The 7,982-nt window shown below is 43.1% G+C and overlaps 1 protein-coding gene across 1 annotated transcript in view; it reads left to right on the top strand.

Moving 5' to 3' along the window:
- Nucleotides 1-3,604: 3,604 nt before the first annotated feature.
- The window catches only part of CGNL1 (cingulin-like 1), a 135,373-nt gene continuing 130,995 nt past the window's right edge, over nt 3,605-7,982 (top strand). The window contains exon 1 of the mRNA XM_011940571.1: nt 3,605-3,719. The gene's annotated coding sequence lies outside the window, so the exon portion shown is untranslated. The remainder of the gene's footprint in view (nt 3,720-7,982) is intronic.

Raw genomic sequence — 7,982 nt, 5'->3', positions numbered from 1 at the left:
TTTCCCTCCTCTCCTCTCCTCTTTGTTCTTTCTTCTTTTTTGTTCTTACCCAGGCTGGAGTCCAGTGGTGGGATCTCAGCTCACTGCAGCCTCCATCTCCTGGGTTCAAGCAATTCTCATGCCTCAGCCTCCTGAGTAGCTGGGATGACAGGCGTGTGCCACCACACCCAGCTCACTTTTGTATTTTTAGCAGAAATGAGGTTTGCCATGTTGGCCAGGCTGGTCTTGAACTCCTGGCCTCAGGTGATCCACCTGCCTTGGCCTCCTAAAATGCTGGGATTATAGGCATTAGCCACTGCACCCAGCCTATACTGCCATTTCTGTGGGTAAACTGACTCCAACGTCAAACTCTACATTAGTCACTCAGAATTGAAATAGTGCTGCTTTTTTTTTTTTTTTTTTTTTCCTTCTGGGGATTCCAGATTGCTGGGGAAAAGGAGTCTCTCTCATTCATTTATTCATTCAATTCATAAACAATTGCATTATGCCAGATATACGGGGGGGAAAAGGTGAACAAAAGCCAATATAGCCCGTGTTCTTGTGGATCTTACAGATGGATAATGGAGACAAATATTAATTAAAACAAAAATCATCTAAATATGAAAATACAGCTGCTGTGAAGGAGGGGTGATGGGAAGGGGTCTAGGGAGGTGTTTCCTGGGTATTTGGTGGGTCTCTGGATTGGTTCTTTGTCACTGGGTGGCAGACACTGTCTTCAGCTAAGTGGCTCAGAGCTTTGACAGCACTGGCTTTACATACGAACAGGGGCGGAGGTGGCTTGAGCCTTTGGCGGTTGGTAGTAGAAGCAGCAGTCCAAGTTGTCTGAGATGTTGGGGACACCATCAGAGACACCTAGGTGGCTGGTTAAGGAGGAAGCATTTGCAAGAGAGGAGAAGCTGGGAAGAGGCATTGCTGGGGAGGAGAGGAGGCTTCTTGCCTGTGGGCCAGGGATGCTGGGTTCTCAGGTGGTGCTTATTAAGAGCGTTTTAACTTGGCTACCCCTTATTTTCAGCCACAATAACACCCCAGTCTGTGTTTCCTGCCACTGTGGCTTCCTATGGCTAAAGAAGTGTAATGAATATTTTGTTCCATATAATTGCCTCCGTCTCATATCTCATTTTTTGGTACTTATTTCTTGCTCTCAATCCCTTTCTGTTTCTCTTTTTTTTTCTCCTATTTGGTTTCTCCCATTCTGCTCTGTGACTAACATCAGTTCTTCTGTTTTCCATCCAATTATCATGTCTGTCTTGGAGAAGCATGTTTTCTGGGGAAGGTCAGTCTACCATGGTTGCCCAGCTCTCTGCTTGCTCCTTCTTCCTTCCATAAGATGGCAGTTTGCAGTTTTTTAGTCCTCTAGGTCTACTCATTGGCTTGTGGGAAGCTGTCCACAGCTCATAAATTATCACCACATAGCTCATATTCACACCCTACCTTGTCTAGTCCCTTGAGCTTGGAGACTTGCTGGGCTTCTCTTTATGTACCTGTCATGTGAAGCTCTGTGTTCACTGGCCCAGGGAGATGTTTGCCCTGTTCTTCCTGGCAGAGGTATAATCTGAGAGCAGTGTTCTGAGACCTGACCAGCATCTGTGCCCAATGACCTACTGAATGATGTGTTTCTCTGCGCTGGCCGCCCGACATGCCAGGGGTGGCGGGTGAGTCAGGAGTTGCCTGTGCAGCACTGGAGTGACCACACTGACTACATCAGTGGGTTTCACTGCCTGGTGCCTTCCTTTTCTTGACATTGCTTTAAAAAAAAAACCACTTAATTTTAGGATAGCTTTAGATTGATAAGGAAATTGCCAAGATTGTACAGAAACTACACCCAATTTCCCCTATTATCAATATCAAACATTTGGTTTGCCATAATTAATGAAACATTTTTGATAAGTTATTATTAGCTAGAGTCCACACTTTATCCCGATTTTCTTAGTTTTATTTAATGTCCTTTTTCTGTTCCCTGATCCCATCCAGGATACTACATTTAGTTGTCATGTCTTGGCTGTGATGGTTTGAGATGTTCCTTGTTTTTGATGACCTTGATGGTTTTGAAGGGTGTTGGTTGAGTATTTGCTAGGATTGGAATTTGTCTGATATTTTTCTCATGATTAGACTGGGATTAGAGGCATTGGGAAGAAGACCACAGAGATAAAGTGCCCTTCTCATCAAAGGACATATCAATATGACTTATCACTACTGATACTGATCTTGATAAAGCTTGTGCCTGGCTCAGTTAGTGTCTGCCAGGTTTCTCCACTGTGAAATTATTCTTTTCCCCCTCTTTCTATACCGTAGCTTCTGGGAGGAAGTCACTATGTGCAGCCCATACATAAGAAGTAAGGAGTTATATTCCCTGTCCTCTGGGGCAGGTTATCTAAATAAATTATTTCGAATTCTACATGGGTGAGTTGTCTGCTCTTCTCCATTTATGTATTTATTTAGTCATAAATGTGGATTCATGGGTATTTATTTTATACTTTGAGTTATCCAATACTACTTTATTTTTTGGGCCATTGGGAGATCTTTTAGTTGACTCCTGTGTACCTTTAATCATTGTGGGTAATTTTGGTTCCTTTTTTAAGTACTTGTTTAATTTCTGGCACTATAGGATACTCCAGACTCATCTTGTATATTTCCTGCCCTAGTCTTAGAATAATAAGCCATTTATTCAAAGAACCCTGCTTCCTTTTATTGCAGAACTTATTGGTATTAGAGACTAAGATTTGGGTGCTAAGTACTCATTGATACTGGAATACTGTTGCTTCTAGGTGCTCTTAGCTGAGAAAGCAAGAAAACATAGATGTGTACACTAGCCTGTGTATATAGACATATTTATAAATATTCCTGTATGTAACCATCTACATATCAGATGAAACATGAGTTCATACTGATGTCTCCACTTGAATCAATTACCACATGGGTCATTCTAACCTCCTCCCCTTGCATGTCTATAACTTCTCCAGCAGTAAGGAGGCTCCCACCACCTGGCATCTATTTACTTAATTGTTCAATTCCAGTATACACATATAGTGGTTTTGGAATCGCTAATGCATTCCTCTATGGGAAACAACTTTATCAACTATAGTGAAATATTTATGTATAGTACCTTTGCCTTTGGTCTTACAGATTCCACTCATTTCTGGAGTTATTTCGGTCAGCACGTTTTTCTATCACCCCCTTGAGTGAAGTTGTTTCATATAATTTTTAATGCAGTTAGATTCTTTTTAGTCTGACAGCTCTTGAAAAGAAATAAATGAGCAGGAAGATAAAGACTCAGCCATTAGGGAACTAAGTTAGAAAAAGCTTGTGAACAATTAATTTTCTATGTACTGAATGTGTGGTGGCTTCATGCTGCTGGGTGATGCTATTGTACTATTTTCCCATCCCCTTGCTTTTATTCCCATCCATTTGCTATGGGCTGAATGTGTCCTCACAAACTTCATATTGGAGGTTAAAATCCTAACTCCCAGTGTTTTGATATTTGAAGATGGGATCTTTGGGAGGTAATTCGGGTTAGATTAGGTCATGAAGATGAGGCCCTTATAATGAGATTATTGGCTTTATAAGAAGAGAAAGAGTGAGAGAGAATCTGTGTGCTCTCACCAAGGAAAGGCCATGTGAGAACATAGCAAGAAGACAGCTGTCTGCAAGCTAAGAAGAGAGCCCTCACCAGGAACTGAATTGGCTGGTACCTTGGTCTTGGACTTCTTACCTCAATAACTGTGAGAAATATATTTCTGTTGTTTAAGCCACTCGGTCTGTGATATTTTGTTGTAGCAGCCCCAGCTGACTAATACACCATTATATATAGAAAGAGTATAGGCATCCCTGTGCTGTCAAGAGGCTCTTAAACCAAATTTCCTAATTCCCTTTCTACCCTTAAACACCAAAAGGACCCCTCTTTCCTCCACACCTGGGCTTAGGAGATCCGTCCAGGTAATGTTCTTGGTGGTGCATTGAGATGTAAGAGCTTCAGGTTAAGGGTCTGGCAAGACACTTTTGTCTAAAACAAGCATTAGGATCGGGAGAATGTTTCTCAGTGGAAAGAATATAATCACCTACCTGAAGGAAAAAATGTCCCCTTTCCCTAAATATTCTGAGCCTGCTTTAGAGCAAGAGAGCCCGCTTTTACAGCAGGAAGCACCCTGAGAAGGAAGTAGAGAGTGGTGACTTGAGTGGCCTCGGATCTGGGTCCTGTCCCTGCTCTTCAGTATGTGGAGCTGTCAGGCATCGTGTGCTCCTGTGTAGACGAGGACGGCAGCAGGGTCCTGCCTAAGATCATGGATATGGATGTGAGTGATTGTTCCGAGGCCTAAGTGAAAGGCTTTCTGGAGGCAGGTTTTTCTCTGGGATGCTGATTGTGGGTTTTTAATGTCTCCCCTTTCATGATTCAATGTTCTTGGCTTCTTTAGATTGATTCATCATGTCTTCTGCCTACACCTGTCTGCTCACATTTTACAAGCAGAGAAGTCACTGGAGCTGTAACCAGCCTAGATGACCAAATGAAGTCCATGTGGGGCCCTATCATCTATAGATGAGTGATTAAAAAACAAAACAAAAAACCCTTAAACCATGCCAGAGGGTAATTTTTCATTGTCTCACCTTTATGTTTCTTCCTTTTTCCTCTTCAGTTTTTTTCTCCCTTCCTTGCAGTGATTTTTTTTCCTTTTATTGCCTGTTTCATTTCACAGTCTGGCACTGTTCTGGTAGGATGTCTGCTTCCTGCCACCCTCAGGAAGTCAGAGAACAGGGTAAATGTGTCCAGGGCTTCACCCCATGATTTCCAATGGTGTGACTCAAAGAAGGCTCCCATGGGAGAGATCTACCTAGGAAAATAAAGTGCGCTTTGGTTTTTAATACAAGAACCTTCATAAACTGAGCCCCTAGGAGAAAATGAAGACATTTAAATACTATTCTCTTTTTGCAGTTTGCTCTGTGGTCATCAGTTAACCACCCAAATGGAAGTGCATTTGTTAATGTTCAACACTGAGTTAATGTCTGGAGGATGGCTTTGGACAGCGTAGTGCAGAGTAGGTTAATGTTTAATGTAAAAATACTTAGATGAGTACTTGGTACATAGTAAGAGTGTTTAAGAGTTCATTACATTATTATTATTATTGCAAACTAAAAATTGCTCCCAGGTTGTATGTTGTGACATAGTAAGGCGAAGGTGAAGGACCTAGTGTCAGTATTGGCTTTAGGTGGAAGAAAATAAACTGGAATTGCTATTGTTGCATTACTGGTATAAGAAAAGCAGGAAGATAAAGACTCAGCCCTAGGGAACTAAGTTAGAAAAAGCTTGTGAACAATTAATTTTCTATGTACTGAATGTGTGGTGGCTTCATGCTGCTGGGTGATGCTATTGTACTATTTTCCCATCCCCTTGCTTTTATTCCCATCCATCTGCTATGGGCTGAATGTGTCCTCACAAAATTCATATTGGAGGTTAAAATCCTAACTCCCAGTGTTAGGGACCCAGTGGTGAGGGACATGGAAATAGATGCCAGGGCAGAGGTTTGGGCCTACAAATTTGGAACTAGGAAGTTTGAAAGTGACTCATCTCGGGGAAGGCAGGGGTGTGTTAGATGGTCCCCAAAAGGCTTTTTGCCTTGAGAATGTGATTCTATGTAGGTTCCCTCCACCTGGAGTAGTTTGGGGGTAGAAGGTAGGCATGAATGGCTCTAGGGGTTCTGTAGAGGAGAGGGAAAAGAAGTGACTCTTTTTATCTGGTTTAGATTCTCTTATCAATGTTTTTGTTGGCATTCCCAGGATAAGGAGGTATTTCCACATGCTTCTGCAACTGGTTTTTGTTAAACACAGACCATACCTCTTCCGTTGATCTTGTCACACCCTTAGGGGCTCAGCTGCAACTCAGGACAACAGGCAACAGCCAGAGGAAGGAAAGAAGTAATAGTCCGTAAAATTAGGTAATGGTCCTGCTCAGAAATATTTGAGCATAAATACCAGGTTATATCTTTTCATTTGCAACCCCAACCCCCATGACTGTAAACACATCCCTGGAGAGAGGAAGCAAATATAGCAGATTTCATACTGGGGTAAAGGGGAAGAGTGCGGGTTGGGCATCTGTTTTCTAAGACAGCCTTTTTTTAAATGTTAATTTCTGCATGATTAACATCCTTTGAAAGAGTTGTTTTTCCTCCAATCTTTTGTTAGCCCATTCTAGTGGAGCTTCCATGCCTTCCACTCTGGCATCAAAGTTCTTGCTAAGGTCACCTTCCATCTGCATCCCGCCTTGTGCAGTGATGCTCCAGTCTTTGCCTGCTTAATGGTAGCCTTTGGCTTACTTGACCCCTCCTTCCTTCTTGCAGCCCCAGCTTCTCTGGGCTTCTGGGATGCCAGGCTGTCCAGATTTCCTCCCATCCCCGGGTCGCTCCTTCTCAGTTGTCTGTGTCTGCTTCTCCTCTTTTCCCCGTCTTCTTAGTGTTGGCGTGCTACAGCCTAGATCCTCATCCTGAATGTGGGAAAAGCAGGTGATGCTTCAGTGGGTCTGCGGTGGAGCGCACGATTCTGCGTCTCTCACGTGCTGCTCCCACGTGATGCTGTTGCTGCGGGGCCACAGAGCCACCGCAGCTCAGCGCTGGAGCTCCATCCTCGCTTCTCCATCTACGTGACTTCCTAGCTGAGCTCCTCCAGTCCCCAGCTTTAAATAACACCTTGAATCTTATTGGTGACTTCTTGCTCCCACTTGGGTCAAAACCCAGAGTTGTATTCAGGCCCACAACACCCTGTGGGTTTGGCTCCTGCGCACTCCTCTGCCCTTAGCTACTGTGCCCTCCACATCTCCCACCGGGCTCCGGCCAAGTCTGCCTTCCCGCTGATTCTCCGATTTGCCTAGCACGTTTCTCCCTCCTGAGCGCTAAACTTGCTTTTCTCTCTACCTGCCACGCACACGGCGTAGATCTCATCTTCTCTTTCAAAGCCAATGTTCCCTTCCTGGCGAGCGCTTCCTTAACTGTCTATCTAGAATGGACCTTCACTCCACCACCATCACCTCGCTGTCACCTACCATGCTATGTGAGTTTCTTATTCATCCTCACTCTGCCTACCAGAGTGTGGGTTCTGTGGGAAAAAGGACCTTGTCTCCCCATTTAACTGCTGTAGAAGGATGCCTAGCATAGTAATAAGCTCTTGGTAAGAACTTGTTAGTAATTACATAAGGCATTAGTATCAGCATGTCCCAGATGAGCTGATGACCACTGATACTACCATGCCATTCCAGTGTCTGTGTTTTTAATGGTTTGGGTATCAGGTTACATTATTGTAAGTATCATGAACTAGTGGAAAGAACCAAGATGGACACAACACAAACGATGCCTTTACACCCCATGAAGACCCAACAGCTTTATGGCAGACTAGAGAAATGAAGGTTTCATAGTTGTTCGAATAAAAAAAGGTGGTAGAAAATTGAGGCATCTCATTGTACAAGGTAGGTGACATCTGTGCAATGAAATCATGACTTTCTCTATTGAAGTCCCTGTTCACACCATATAAGGTGATGCAGTTTCAGCAAAATTATCACCCTGCATATTAATGTTGTGAATTTGAATTATATTGGCTTTGTAATTGCATTTGTATTTAATGTGCAGATGTTTTGGTATTGATGGTAATATGAGAACTATAATAGTTTTATATTTGTACATTTTATGCGAAACATTAAGTAAACACTAAGAATCATTGAGAATTGTTTTTTCTTTAAAGGCATCTGTACATTATACAAGCTCGTGAAAGACTAAAATAGGAACTAAGCAAGACTGAAGGTGTGGCTGAGGACGGGGAAAGGAAAAAGTTTTAAATTCCAAAACTGCTTGTAAAAAGCTATTTTTAACAAAATAAGAATAATAGGCTGGGCGTGGTGGCTTGTGCCTATAGTTCCAGCTACTTGGGAGGCTGAGGCAGGAGGATCCCTTGAGCCCAGGCGTTCGAGGTTGCAGTGAGCTGTGATCTCACCACTGCCTTCCCACCTG

This window comes from Colobus angolensis, unplaced genomic scaffold (genome assembly GCF_000951035.1).
Source record: "Colobus angolensis palliatus isolate OR3802 unplaced genomic scaffold, Cang.pa_1.0 Scaffold19, whole genome shotgun sequence".
Classification (NCBI taxonomy): Eukaryota; Metazoa; Chordata; class Mammalia; order Primates; family Cercopithecidae; genus Colobus; species Colobus angolensis.
This window is presented reverse-complemented; position numbering and strand designations above follow the sequence as displayed.